Raw genomic sequence first — 15233 nt, 5'->3', positions numbered from 1 at the left:
AGCATGGTAAATACACATGGTCCTGTCTGGTTTGGTTGGTAGAGCATGGTAAATACACATGGTCCTGTCTGGTTTGGTTGGTAGAGCATGGTAAATACACATGGTCCTGTCTGGTTTGGTTGGTAGAGCATGGTAAATACACATGGTCCTGTCTTAAATTACCTTGAACAGGCAAATTGTGGAAGATTGACATTAACATTTCATACATTTTTCTTCAGAGGGTAAAGCAAATTGAGAATCATTTGATACAGTGCAGTGATGTTTTGGGGACCAGCGTGAGGGTCAAAAATGAGGTGGTGGTCTCTGCTTAATTAACAAATGTATTTTTTATTACATTTTTTAAATCTTGTTGACTGAATTAATACCTTATGATGATTAGATAGGCCTAGAAGAACTCCCATCTGTGTTGTGTGGTTTTGTTCTCATCTGATTACTGCAACAGGCTGTGTTCTCATCTGATTACTGCAAGAGGCTGTGTTCTCATCTGATTACTGCAAGAGGCTGTGTTCTCATCTGATTACTGCAAGAGGCTGTGTTCTCATCTGATTACCGCAAGAGGCTGTGTTCTCATCTGATTACTGCAACAGGCTGTGTTCTCATCTGAATACCGCGACAGGCTGTGTTCTCATCTGATTACTGCAACAGGCTGTGTTCTCATCTGATTACTGCAACAGGCTGTGTTCTCATCTGATTACTGCAACAGGCTGTGTTCTCATCTGATTACTGCAAGAGGCTGTGTTCTCATCTGATTACCGCAAGAGGCTGTGTTCTCATCTGATTACCGCAAGAGGCTGTGTTCTCATCTGATTACCGCAAGAGGCTGTGTTCTCATCTGATTACCGCGACAGGCTGTGTTCTCATCTGATTACCGCAAGAGGCTGTGTTCTCATCTGATTACTGCAAGAGGCCGTGTTCTCATCTGATTACCGCGACAGGCTGTGTTCTCATCTGATTACCGCGACAGGCTGTGTTCTCATCTGATTACCGCGACAGGCTGTGTTCTCATCTGATTACCGCGACAGGCTGTGTTCTTATCTGATTACCGCGACAAGCTGTGTTCTCATCTGAATACCGCGACAGGCTGTGTTCTCATCTGATTACTGCAAGAGGCCGTGTTCTCATCTGATTACTGCAAGAGGCCGTGTTCTCATCTGATTACTGCAAGAGGCTGTGTTCTCATCTGATTACTGCAACAGGCTGTGTTCTCATCTGATTACTGCAACAGGCTGTGTTCTCATCTGAATACCGCGACAGGCTGTGTTCTCATCTGATTACTGCGACAGGCTGTGTTCTCATCTGATTACTGCAAGAGGCTGTGTTCTCATCTGATTACTGCAACAGGCTGTGTTCTCATCTGATTACTGCAACAGGCTGTGTTCTCATCTGATTACTGCAACAGGCTGTGTTCTCATCTGATTACTGCAACAGGCTGTGTTCTCATCTGATTACTGCAACAGGCTGTAAGTGAGTCAAAGAGATAAGATATGATAAAAAACATCGTGTTTGGCTGTAAGAGGAGGAGTGAGGAGTTATACAACCCAGTGTACAAGTCTATCTTTCCCGAGACCACAGTTTACGTCACCATGAAGTCAAAAGCACCATGAAAGTAAAAGCAACAGCATTCATGCCAAGGGAAAATATGAGAAAAACATGGCAAAGGAATGATATTAAAACATTGAGAGTCTCAGTTGGGCTCAGTTGAGGGGCAGTTTCCTGGACCCAGATTAGGCCTAAAACTACTCCAGAACTAAAAAGCATACTGAACGGAGAATCTCCATTGAAAATGCTTTTTAGTCTAGGATCAGGCTTAATCTGTGTTCGGGAAACCACCCTTCAATGTTTTCAGCAGAGCAATGGCTAAACATAAACAAAAGGTCTGAGTATGACAAAGATGTCTGAAATAGCAGAGGACCTTTACAGAGGACAGAAGTTGTTGGCACAGCAAAACTACATCTAATGTGCTAACAACAGTTGCTGAAAGTATCTGATGGTCTCCAGGCCCTGACGGAAATAAGAACGCTCTCTCTCAAAACCTTTCATATTCCCTTTGCATTCTTGTTAAAGGTGCTGCATTGTGATTTCAGAAAAGGTCTATAATATATCTGCAGTAATAGTTGTATAATAGTGTTTCACAGTATTACTTACGCACCAGTGCAGTGAAAATGCGTTTTTTTTCGCATTGTTTGTAACTTATTTTGTACATAATGTTCATGCTACCATCTTTCTTGACCCAAAAAGAGCTTCTGAACAGAACAGCGACTACTCCCCTCGAACTGGACAAAGATTTTTCCTTTAATGAGTGTGAAGCAAAGGATATAATGTTGCTCCCGGACAAGGCCCAAATCCCCGTCATTCACATGAAGAAAAGAAGGAGATACCGGAGGCGCAGATCAGGGTGCCTTGTGAGAATTTATAGGCAAGTGGCTAACACGCCTCTACCATCTGTTCTATTTGTCAACGTGCAATCACTGGATGAGCTCCGTTCGAGACTATCCTACCAACGGGACATTAAAAACTGTAATATCTTATGTTTCACCAAGTCGTGGTTGAACGATGACACAGATAAAATTCAGTTGGCTGGTTTTTCCGTGCATCGGCAGGACAAAACAGCTACGTCCGGTAAGACGAGGGGTGGGGGGGTGTGTCTATTTGTTAATAACAACTGGTACGCAATGTCTAATATTAAGGTAGTCTCGAGGTATTGCACCTCATGATAAGCTGCAGACCACACTATCTACGAAGAGTTTTCGTAGCCGTCTATTTACCACCACAAACCAATGCTGGCACTAAGAATGCACTCAATGAGCTGTATAAGGCCATAAGTAAACAAGAAAATGCTCATCCAGAAGTGGCACTCCTAGTGGCCGGGGACTTTAATGCAGGCAAACTGAAATACGTTTTACCTCATTTCTACCAGCATGTCACATGTGCAACCAGAAGAAGAAAAAAAACTATAGACCACCATTCACACACAGATACACATACAAAGCTCTCCCTCAACCTCCATTTGGCAAATCAGACCTGAATTATATCCTCCTGATTTCTACTTAAAAGCTAAAGTAAAGCAGGAAGTACCAGTGACTTGCTCAATACGGAATAGGTCAGATGACGCGTGGTTGCAAAGCTACAGGACTGTTTTGCTAGCACAGACTGGAATATCTTCCGGGATTCATCCAATGGCATTGAGGAGTATACCATCTCATACCACCGGCAACATCATAAAGTGCATCAATGACGTCGTCCCCACAGTGACGTACGTACATGTGGCAGGGTTTGAAAACTATTACGGACTACAAAGGGAAACCCAGCCGCGAGCTGCCCAGTGATGCAAGCCTACCAGACGGGCTAAATCAAATCAAATTTAACTGCCTTTTATGCTCGCTTCAAGGCAGGCAACACTGAAGGGTGCATGAGAGCCCCAGCTGCTCCGGACAAATGTGTGATCACGATCTCTGTAGCAGATGTAAGCAAGACCTTTAAACGGGTCAACATTCACAAGGCCGCGGGGCCAGACGGATTACCAGAAGCGTTACCGAAAGGCCAAGTCTAGGTCCAAAAGGCTCCTTAACGGCTTCTAACCCCAAGCCATAAGACTGCTGAACAATTACTCAAACGTCTACTTGGACTATTTGGCTACCCCCCCCCAGTTGTTTTTACACTGCTGCTACTCACTGCTTATTATCTATGCAGTCACTTTACCCCTACCTACATGTACTAATTTGACTTGGTCCCGGTACCGAGTCAACCTGACCTGTCGAGGTACATTGACTCGGTACCGGTACCCCCTGTATATAGCATCATTATTGTTATTTACTTTACATTAGTTTATTTTGTAAATACTTTCTTAAATTTGCATTGATGGTTAAGGGCTTGTAAGTAAGCATTTCATGTTAAGGTCTACACCTGCTGTATTCGGTGCATGTGACAAATACAATTTGATTTGATTGTTTGTGATATTGGCCTCAAAATGGGAAAGTTGTTTTGACTGGGTGGTTGTGTTATCTAGTGGAAATCCCTCTATTGTTTCCTGGTTGCTAATATTCTACACTGTTGGCTCAATTTCACTTTATGTGAGAAAACAAGCACTGAATAGTATTGGGAATCATTGTACCATCTAAATCACTGTGAAATATCTTTAAAAAATATAATGTTTTTCCAGCTGTTTGAAGCTGGTGGACCAAAACAGAAAGTAAAAGGTTCAAGTGCGAGTCTCCGCCATGTTACGGGGGAAATGGGATTCTGGGGAGGAGGGAGATTTGTTTTAAATGCAGCCTAGTGCTAAGTGAATTGCAAGATATTTCACAGTGATTCAGATGGTACAATGATTCCCTACACTATTCAGTGCTTGTTTTCTCACATAAACAGAGGTTCCTGTCCGGTTTCCGGTCACAACTTGCAGACTTGTTTACGCTGCTGTGCATTTAGTTGCCGATCTTACTTTGCTACCTGACGGTTTTTTACTTTTTCATTACCGTATATTTTTACTTTTTCCCTCACTCAACTTTTTTCATTCATATTTTTACTTTTTCCTCACTCAACTTTTTTCATTCAACTTTTTCACCCCGGAGGTTTTATCTGGACATGGTTCGTCAGGACTTCAAACAGCCGAAGCTAAGTAACATTAACATGATGCCTTCTAATTGCAGTCGTTGTACTTATAATATACAGGAGAACGATCGCCTTACGGCAAGGATAGCTGTGCTGCAAGCCCAGCTTCAGACGCAATCGTTAGGCAAGGGTAATTTCAGTGTAGGAAAGGATGAAACCGCGTCTGTGCCACCAGTAAGTACAGATAGTAACGTTAGTATAAACCCCCTCGCACGGTCCCCGCAGCCGGACAACTTTCTCATGGCTTCTGGAGGGAAACGCTGTAGGAATGCTCAACCGGTGTCGCTTATTCAGCCGACAGAAACTTTCAACCGGTTCTCCCCATTAAGCGAGTCGGAGTCGGAGGCCGAGACTTCTCTGGTCTCTACTCCTCCCGTTGTGGGGTCTGAGACGCCGACGGCTCCCACCATTAGCTCTGACAAATTGAAAACCCTAGTCATTGGCGACTCCATTACCCGCAGTATTAGACTTAAAACTAATCATCCAGCGATCATACACTGTTTACCAGGGGGCAGGGCTACCGACGTTAAGGCTAATCTAAAGACGGTGCTGGCTAAAGCTAAAACTGGCGAGTGTAGAGAGTATAGAGATATTGTTATCCACGTCGGCACCAACGATGTTAGGATGAAACAGTCAGAGGTCACCAAGCGCAACATAGCTTCAGCGTGTAAATCAGCTAGAAAGATGTGTCGGCATCGATTAATTGTCTCTGGCCCCCTCCCAGTTAGGGGGAGTGATGAGCTCTACAGCAGAGTCTCACAACTCAATCGCTGGTTGAAAACTGTTTTCTGCCCCTCCCAAAATATAGAATTTGTAGATAATTGGCCCTCTTTCTGGGACTCACCCACAAACAGGACCAAGCCTGGCCTGTTGAGGAGTGACGGACTCCATCCTAGCTGGAGGGGTGCTCTCATCTTATCTACGAACATAGACAGGGCTCTAACTCCTCTAGCTCCACAATGAAATAGGGTGCAGGCCAGGCAGCAGGCTGTTAGCCAGCCTGCCAGCTTAGTGGAGTCTGCCACTAGCACAGTCAGCGTAGTCAGCTCAGCTTTCCCCATTGAGACCGTGTCTGTGCCTCGATCTAGGTTGGGCAAAATTAAAAATGGCGGTGTTCGCTTTAGCAATCTCACTAGTATAAAGACCTCCTCCATTCCTGCCATTATTGAAAGAGATTGTGATACCTCACATCTCAAAATTGGGTTACTTAATGTTAGATCCCTCACTTCCAAGGCAGTTATAGTCAATGAACTAATCACTGATAATAATCTTGATGTGATTGGCCTGACTGAAACATGGCTTAAGCCTGATGAATTTACTGTGTTAAATGAGGCCTCACCCCCTGGTTACACTAGTGACCATACCCCCCGTGCATCCGGCAAAGGCAGAGGTGTTGCTAACATTTACGATAGCAAATTTCAATTTACAAAAAAAAAAAACAATGACGTTTTCGTCTTTTGAGCTTCTAGTCATGAAATCTATGCAGCCTACTCACTCACTTTTTATAGCTACTGTTTACAGGCCTCCTGGGCCATATGCAGTGTTCCTCACTGAGTTCCCTGAATTCCTATCGGATCTTTTAGTCATAGCAGATAATATTCTAATTTTTGGTGACTTTAACATTCACAGGGAAAAGTCCAGAGGCCCACTCCAAAAGGCTTTCGGAGCCATCATCGACTCAGTGGGTTTTGTCCAACATGTCTCTGGACCTACTCACTGCCACAGTCATACTCTGGACCTAGTTTTGTCCCATGGAATAAATGTTGTGGATCTTAATGTTTTTCCTCATAATCCTGGACTATCGGACCACCATTTTATTACGTTTGCAATTGCAACAAATAATCTGCTCAGACCCCAACCAAGGAGCATTAAAAGTCGTGCTATAAATTCTCAGACGACCCAAAGATTCCTTGATGCCCTTCCAGACTGCCTCTGCCTACCCAAGGACGTCAGAGGACAAAAATCAGTTAACCACCTAACCGAGGAACTCAATTTAACCTTGCGCAATACCCTAGATGCAGTTGCACCCCTAAAAACTAAAAACATATGTCATAAGAAACTAGCTCCCTGGTATACAGAAAATACACGAGCTCTGAAGCAAGCTTCCAGAAAATTGGAACGGAAATGGCGCCACACCAAACTGGAAGTCTTCCGACTAGCTTGGAAAGACAGTACCGTGCAGTATCGAAGAGCCCTCACTGCTGCTCGATCATCCTATTTTTCCAACTTAATTGAGGAAAATAAGAACAATCCGAAATTTCTTTTTGATACTGTCGCAAAGCTAACTAAAAAGCAGCCTTCGCAAATGGAGGATGGCTTTCACTTCAGCAGTAATAAATTTATGAACTTCTTTGAGGAAAAGATCATGATCATTAGAAAGCAAATTACAGACTCCTCTTTAAATCTGGGTATTCCTCCAAAGCTCCATTGTCCTGAGTCTACACAACTCTGCCAGGACCTAGGATCAAGGGAGATACTAAAGTGTTTTAGTACTATATCTCTTGACACAATGATGAAAATAATCATGGCCTCCAAACCCTCAAGCTGCATACTGGACCCTATTCCAACTAAACTACTGAAAGAGCTGCTTCCTGTGCTTGGCCCTCCTATGTTGAACATAATAAACGGCTCTCTATCCACCGGACGTGTACCAAGCTCACTAAAAGTGGCAGTAATAAAGCCTCTCTTGAAAAAGCCGAATCTTGATCCAGAAATTATAAAAAACTATCGGCATATATCGAATCTTCCATTCCTCTCAAAAATTTTAGAAAAAGCTGTTGCACAGCAACTCACTGACTTCCTGAAGACAAACAATGTATACGAAACGCTTCAGTCTGGTTTTAGACCCCATCATAGCACTGAGACTGCACTTGTGAAGGTGGTAAATGACCTTTTAATGACGTCAGACCGAGGCTCTGCATCTGTCCTCGTGCTCCTAGATCTTAGTGCCGCTTTTGATACCATCGATCACCACATTCTTTTGGAGAGATTGGAAACCCAAATTGGTCTACATGGACAAGTTCTGGCCTGGTTTAGATCTTATCTGTCGGAAAGATATCAGTTTGTCTCTGTGAATGGTTTATCCTCTGACAAATCAATTGTAAATGTCGGTGTTCCTCAAGGTTCCGTTTTAGGACCACTATTGTTTTCACTATATATTTTACCTCTTGGGGATGTCATTCGAAAACATAATGTTAAATTTCACTGCTATGCGGACGACACACAGCTGTACATTTCAATTAAACATGGTGAAGCCCCAAAATTGCCCTCGCTAGAAGCCTGTGTTTCAGACATAAAGAAGTGGATGGCTGCAAACTTTCTACTTTTAAACTCGGACAAAACAGAGATGCTTGTTCTAGGTCCCAAGAAACAAAGAGATCTTCTGTTGAATCTGACAATTAATCTGGATGGTTGTACAGTCGTCTCAAATAAAACTGTGAAGGACCTCGGCGTTACTCTGGACCCTGATCTCTCTTTTGAAGAACATATCAAGACTGTTTCAAGGACAGCTTTTTTCCATCTACGTAACATTGCAAAAATCAGAAAATTTCTGTCCAAAAATGACGCAGAAAAATTAATCCATGCTTTTGTTACTTCTAGGCTGGACTACTGCAATGCTCTACTTTCCGGCTACCCGGATAAAGCACTAAATAAACTTCAGTTAGTGCTAAATACGGCTGCTAGAATCCTGACTAGAACCAAAACAATTGATCATATTACTCCAGTGCTAGCCTCCCTACACTGGCTTCCTGTTAAGGCAAGGGCTGATTTCAAGGTTTTACTGCTAACCTACAAAGCATTACATGGGCTTGCTCCTACCTATCTTTCCGATTTGGTCCTGCCGTACATACCTACACGTACACTACGGTCACAAGGCGCAGGCCTCCTAATTGTCCCTAGAATTTCTAAGCAAACGGCTGGAGGTAGGGCTTTCTCCTATAGAGCTCCATTTTTATGGAATGGTCTGCCTACCAATGTGAGAGACGCAGACTCAGTCTCAACCTTTAAGTCTTTACTGAAGACTTATCTCTTCAGTAGGTCCTATGATTAAGTATAGTCTGGCCCAGGAGTGTGAAGGTGAATCTGGGATTCTCTGCCTCTAACCCTTTTACAGGGGCTGAGTCACTGGCTTACTGGTGTTCTTCCATGCCGTCCATGGGAGGGGTGCGTCACTTGAGTGGGTTGAGTCACTGACGTGGTCTTCCTGTCTGGGTTGGCGCCCCCCCCCCTTGGGTTGTGCCATGGCGGAGGTCGTTGTGGGCTATACTCGGCCTTGTCTTAGGACGGTAAGTTGGTGGTTGGAGACATCCCTCTAGTGGTGTGGGGGTTGTGCTTTGGCAAAGTGGGTGGGGTTATATCCTGCCTGTTTGGCCCTGTCCGGGGGTATCATCGGATGGGGCCACAGTGTCTTCTGATCCCTCCTGTCTCAGCCTCCAGTATTTATGCTGCAGTAGTTTATGTGTCGGGGGGCTAGGGTCAGTCTGTTACATCTGGAGTATTTCTCTTGTCTTATCCGGTGTCCTGTGTGAATTTAAATATGCTCTCTCTAATTCTCTCTTTCTGTCTTTCTCTCGGAGGACCTGAGCCCTAGGACCATGCCTCAGGACTACCTGGTATGATGACTCCTTGCTGTCCCCAGTCCACCTGGCCGTGCTGCTGCTCCAGTTTCAACTGTTCTGCCTGCGGCTATGGAACCCTGACCTGTTCACCGGACGTGCTTGTTGCACCCTCGACAACTACTATGATTATTATTATTTGACCATGCTGGTCATTTATGAACATTTTAACATCTTGACCACGTTCTGTTATAATATCCACCCTGCACAGCCAGAAGAGGACTGGCCACCCCTCATAGCCTGGTTCCTCTCTAGGTTTCTTCCTAGGTTTTTGGCCTTTCTAGGGAGTTTTTCCTAGGGAGTTTTTCCTAGCCAGCGTGCTTCTTTCACATGCTTTGCTTGCTGTTTGGGGTTTTAGGCTGGGTTTCTGTACAGCACTTTGATATATCAGCTGATGTACGAAGGGCTATATAAAAATACATTTGATTGATTGATTTGATTGATTTGAACCATTCAGAATTTTAGCAACCCGGAAATTAGCTATATATATATATATGCCGGCGGGCGAATATCACAGCCAATCACAACACTGGCATGTAAATAATACTGTGAAACACTATCATTCCAAAATTACTGCAGATATGGAAATTTTGTGAAATTAAAATGCAAAACAAAAAATACTATCATATGTGTAGCACCTTTAAAGTTCATCCCTCTCTGTCAGACAGTACACTATGATCATCACATCCCCATTACTTCACAAGATCAAAGCTGTTGTATTCTCCAGTCCATTCCTTTCCTGCACTCAGACACAGAGTAGCCTAGCGCGTAGGCATACATAACATGAAGCTCTATTTCACTAGTGGAATACATCTGACAATGAGGCTCCCTCCTCCACTCGCAAACATGATTTGATAAAAGCATTCTTCATGGATATGATGACAGATGTTTATTAGCTTGGATGCCTCTCATTGTCAATAACAAACAAACAACATTAAATCAGTACAATACATTACTGTTGGGGCTCTACAGTGGCCAGCATCCACCTAGTAGCATGAACATGGACAACAGATGCACAGCAATCAGCATCATATTGAAGAGGTTAGTAATTCTAGTCAACTAGAGGGACTCATGTTGTGTCCATGTAGACCTAAAGCCTTATCACCTCCAAAGGAAGGCTCTTTATGAGTAGGACTATTAATATAGAATCATGTAAACGTATTAGCCTAATTGTGATCTAAAAGGCAAAACTGAACCTTTTTCACAGCACTATATACAAATATGCAAGTAACCATTTGACTGTACACCTTCTGTAGAGACCCATTCACTTAGCTAGACGTGGCTGTGGGCCGGTTGTAGCCTCTCTTTCACATGACCCGTCAAGTTAGCCAGGGGAACGGCACCGCCGTACCTTCAGGCTCTGATCAGGCCCTACACCCAAACAAGGGCACTGCGTTCATCCACCTCTGGCCTGCTCGCCTCCCTACCTCTGCGGAAGCACAGTTCCCGCTCAGCCCAGTCAAAACTGTTCGCTGCTCTGGCACCCCTATGGTGGAACAAGCTCCCTCACGACGCCAGGACAGCGGAGTCAATCACCACCTTCCGGAGACACCTGAAACCCCACCTCTTTAAGGAATACCTGGGATAGGATTAACTAATCCTTCTAACCCCCCCCCCCCCCCCCCCAAAAGATATAGATGTACTATTGTAAAGTGGTTGTTCCACTGGATATCATAAGGTGAATGCACCAATTTGTAAGTCGCTCTGGATAAGAGCGTCTGCTAAATGACGTAAATGTAAATGTAGAGGGCATCTTGGGTCACTAACTATAGCAGAGGGCATCTTGGGTCACTAACTATAGCAGAGGGCATCTTGGGTCAGTAACTATAGCAGAGGGCATCTTGGGTCAGTAACTATAGCAGGGAGCATCTTGGGTCACTAACTATAGCAGAGGGCATCTTGGGTCAGTAACAATACCAGAGGGCATCTTGGGTCAGTAACTATACCAGAGGGCATCTTGGGTCAGTAACTATAGCAGAGAGCATCTTGCGTCAGTAACTATAGCAGAGGGCATCTTGGGTCAGTAACTATAGCAGAGAGCATCTTGGGTCAGTAACTATAGCAGAGGGCATCTTGGGTCAGTAACTATAGCAGAGAGCATCTTGGGACCTCTCTGTGACCTTTAACCTGTTATCTACATCTGGATAAGAGCGTCTGCTAAATGACTTAAATGTAAACGTAAATGTGTGTCTGGCGGTGATTACGGCCATATATTGTATTTCATCAACATGTGTACAATGTCTAGACTATAGTGACCCATCCACTTAGCTAGCTGTGGCTATAGCGTTTCTTCAACATGACCCATCTATTTACACAAATGTGTCTGGGTAAGCATCATCTAATAATTACAAAATATTTATTCAATATTTCTATCTTGACACATTCAAATTTTTATATTGCTACTACACAAGTAACTGTACCGTTCACCCCTACTGTACCCTGTGAATGTGACAAATAAACTTGATTTGATATAGTGTGTGTTTACCAGAGACGGTAATGTGAAGAACAACATGACCTGCACCAAAGTTAGATCAGGATGTAGGCCAAGAACTAGATAAAGAGTTTTCCATATTGTAGGCTACTACTTTTACCACTTTTAGTTTTGAAATCTTTGGTTATTTACTACACTTCCTTACTCACTCTGTTTAGCACATGGCCTCACATGTGAATCCTTAAAGAGATGGGTGGGGCTAAGGCTTAACCTGTCTGGGCTAGGGGGCAGTATTTTCACGGCCGGATAAAAAACGTACCTGATTTAAACTGGTTAATACTCTTGCCCAGAAACGAGAATATGCATATATATATATATATATATATGTATTGGTAGATTTGGATAGAAAACACTCTGAAGTTTCTAAAACTGTTTGAATGGTGTCTGTGAGTATAACAGAACTCATATGGCAGGTAAAAACCTGAGAAAATTCCAAGCAGGAAGTGGCCTGTCTGAGAATTTGTAATTCTTCTTTTGATTCTCTATCGAAACTACAGTATCTCTGGGGTTATGTAGCACTTTCTAAGGCTTCCATCGGCTCTCTAAAGCCTTCAGAAAGCGGATTGAGGCGTCTCCTGTCTCTGGGCAGAGTATAGTAGCTCAGTTTCTCAGTGGTCTGCCTGGTGACAGAGAGATTGGATATGCGCGTTCACGCGACCACGCTGTTTTTTCTTTCCTCTTTGAATGAATACACTATTGTCCGGTTGGAATATTATCGCTATGTTACGAGAAAAACACCATAAAAATTGATTTTAAACAGCGTTTGACATGCTTCTAAGTACGGTAATGGAACATTTTGAATTTTTTGGCCTCGAAATGCGCTCTCGCGTTACCCTTTGGATAGTGACCTGAGCGCACGAACAAAACGGAGGTATTTGGACATAACTATGGATTATTTGGAACAAAAACAACATTTCTTGTGGAAGTAGCATTCTGACGAAGATCAGCAAAGGTAATACAATTTTTCTAATACTAATTCTGAGTTTAGTGTGCCCCGAAGTTGGCGGGAGTCAAAATAGCTAGCCGTGATGGCTGAGCTATGTACTCAGAATATTGCAAAATGTGCTTTCGCTGAAAAGCTATTTTAAAATCTGACATAGCGATTGCATAAAGGAGTTCTGTATCTATAATTCTTAAAATAATTGTTATGTATTTTGTCAACGTTTATGATGAGTAATTCAGTAAATTCACCGGAAGTTTTCGGTGGGGATAAATTTTCTGAACATCACACGCCAATGTAAAAAGCTGTTTTTTGATATAAATATGAACTTGATTGAACAAAACATGCATGTATTGTATAACATAATGTCCTAGGAGTGTCATCTGATGAAGATCATCAAAGGTTAGTGCTTCATTTAGCTGTGTTTTGGGTTTCTGTGACATATATGCTTGCTTGGAAAATGGCTGTGTGATTATTTTGGGCTATGTACTCTCCTAACATAATCTAATGTTTTGCTTTCGCTGTAAAGCCTTTTTGAAATCGGACAATGTGGTTAGATTAACGAGAGTCTTATCTTTAAAATGATGTAAAATAGTCGTATGTTTGAAAAATTGAAATTATTGCATTTTTGAGGTTTTTGTATTTTGCGCCACGCTGTTCCACTGGCTGTTGAATAGAGTGGGACAGCCCATAGAGTTAAGAGGGTGTGAACGATGATAAATGGGTGTAGACAAAGAAGACCTCTCCTGTAGGTATACCAAAACATTCAAGGGCTATTTTCTCAAAAGTGAGGTTACAAGTTTATCAACATTCTAAGCAGAATTGCATTCCCATTGTTCCTCAACTGCAGTGTATGATATACCATGTTCTAGCTCTGAGTCTCTACTTTCATCCAATGTAAAAAACACCATTACAAATGTTGCTACATAAGACTGAAAAGATGTGCTGGGTCACATATTGGCCTGTTGGAAACTACAACTCCCTAACACCTTGCACAGTTCAGTCTGGATCTGATTTATCTCTAGAGAAACTACAACTCCCTAATACATTGCACAGTTCAGGCTGGATCTGATGCATCTCTAGAGAAACTACAACTCCCTAATACATTGCACAGTTCAGGCTGGATCTGATGTATCTCTAGAGAAACTACAACTCCCTAATACATTGCACAGTTCGGTCTGGATCTGATTTATCTCTAGAGAAACTACAACTCCCTAATACATTGCACAGTTCAGGCTGGATCTGATTTATCTCTAGAGAAACTACAACTCCCTAATACATTGCACAGTTCAGGCTGGATCTGAGTTATCTCTGGAGAAACTGTGTGATGTGCACATTGAGCTTACAGAAAAACAGTTTTGCAGCGATGAGATAAGATCGTACTCACGAAATTGGGGAGAAAAAAAGGGGTAAAAATTACAACAACAACAATACATAAATAACTGAAATTTCGGTTAATCGCTTTACACTAACAGAAACAGGACAATTTCAATTCCAACAGGAACAGCAGTGGAAAAAGAAGAGGCAGGTTAAGTCATAACTCCACCCCCCCACAAACACACACTCAACTCTAATGTAAATATCACTCCAGAAGAAGCTTTTATCCCACCAAAACCAGTGATGCTATTGCAGCTGCTGCGTGTATGAAGAGTGCTAGCCAACCCACCCCTCCCGGGAGATACCTAGGTCTACATTTTCACAGGATGCAGAGTGAGTTTTCTTTCTTGTTTAGTTGTTGCTGTGTGCCAGCAGCCTTTTTTAGTAAAGACTCTTGCAATCTTCAACATTAGGAATTCATAGAGTGGAGGAAACATAGGAAACACACTAAAAGGAGAGGAGGAACAAAGTTATTTTAACCTGTGTGTGTGTGTGTGTGTGTGTGTGTGTGTGTGTGTGTGTGTGTGTGTGTGTGTGTGTATGACGGCTTCTCTATCTGAAGCTAATGGATGTGAGTGAAGACAGTCCATAAACCAACAAACAACTACCTTACAGCAGAGAAACAGGTCTCTGAGATACAGATTGTTCCAAATGGATTCCTTATATAGCACAATGTTTTGACCAATACTTAAAGAGTTTAATGGCTGTGATAGGAGAAAACTGAGGATGGATTAACAACATTGTAGTTACTTCACAATACTAACCTAAATGACAGAGTGAAAAGAAGTAAGCCTGTACAGAATACAAATATTCCAAAACATGCATCCTGTTTGCAACAAGGCACTAAAGTAAAACTGCAGCAAAGAAATTAACTTTATGTCCTGAATACAAAGTGTTATGTTTGGACCAAATCCAACACATCACTGAGTACCACTCTTCATATTTTCAAGCATGGTGGTGATGGCAGTAATGGGTATGCTTGTCATGGGAAAGGTCTAGGGAGTTTTGTAAGATACAAATAAACGGAATAGAACTAAGCACCGGAAAAATCCTAGAGGAAAACTGGGTTCAGTCTGTTTTCCAACAGACACTGGTAGACAAATTCACATTTCAGCAGGACAATAACCTAAAACACAAGGCCAAATATACACTGGAGTTGCTTACCAAGACTACATTGAATGTTCCTGAGTGGCCGAGTTAC

General features: G+C 42.7%; 1 protein-coding gene across 3 annotated transcripts in view; it reads right to left on the bottom strand.

Annotated features, from left to right (window-relative positions):
* Positions 1 to 15233, bottom strand: part of LOC106593427 (lysosomal cobalamin transport escort protein LMBD1) — a 204605-nt gene that overhangs the window by 135649 nt on the left and 53723 nt on the right. The gene's annotated exons all lie outside the window — the stretch shown is intronic.

This window comes from Salmo salar, chromosome 01 (genome assembly GCF_965601325.2).
Source record: "Salmo salar chromosome 01, fSalSal1, whole genome shotgun sequence".
NCBI classification, from domain to species: domain Eukaryota; kingdom Metazoa; phylum Chordata; class Actinopteri; order Salmoniformes; family Salmonidae; genus Salmo; species Salmo salar.
This window is presented reverse-complemented; position numbering and strand designations above follow the sequence as displayed.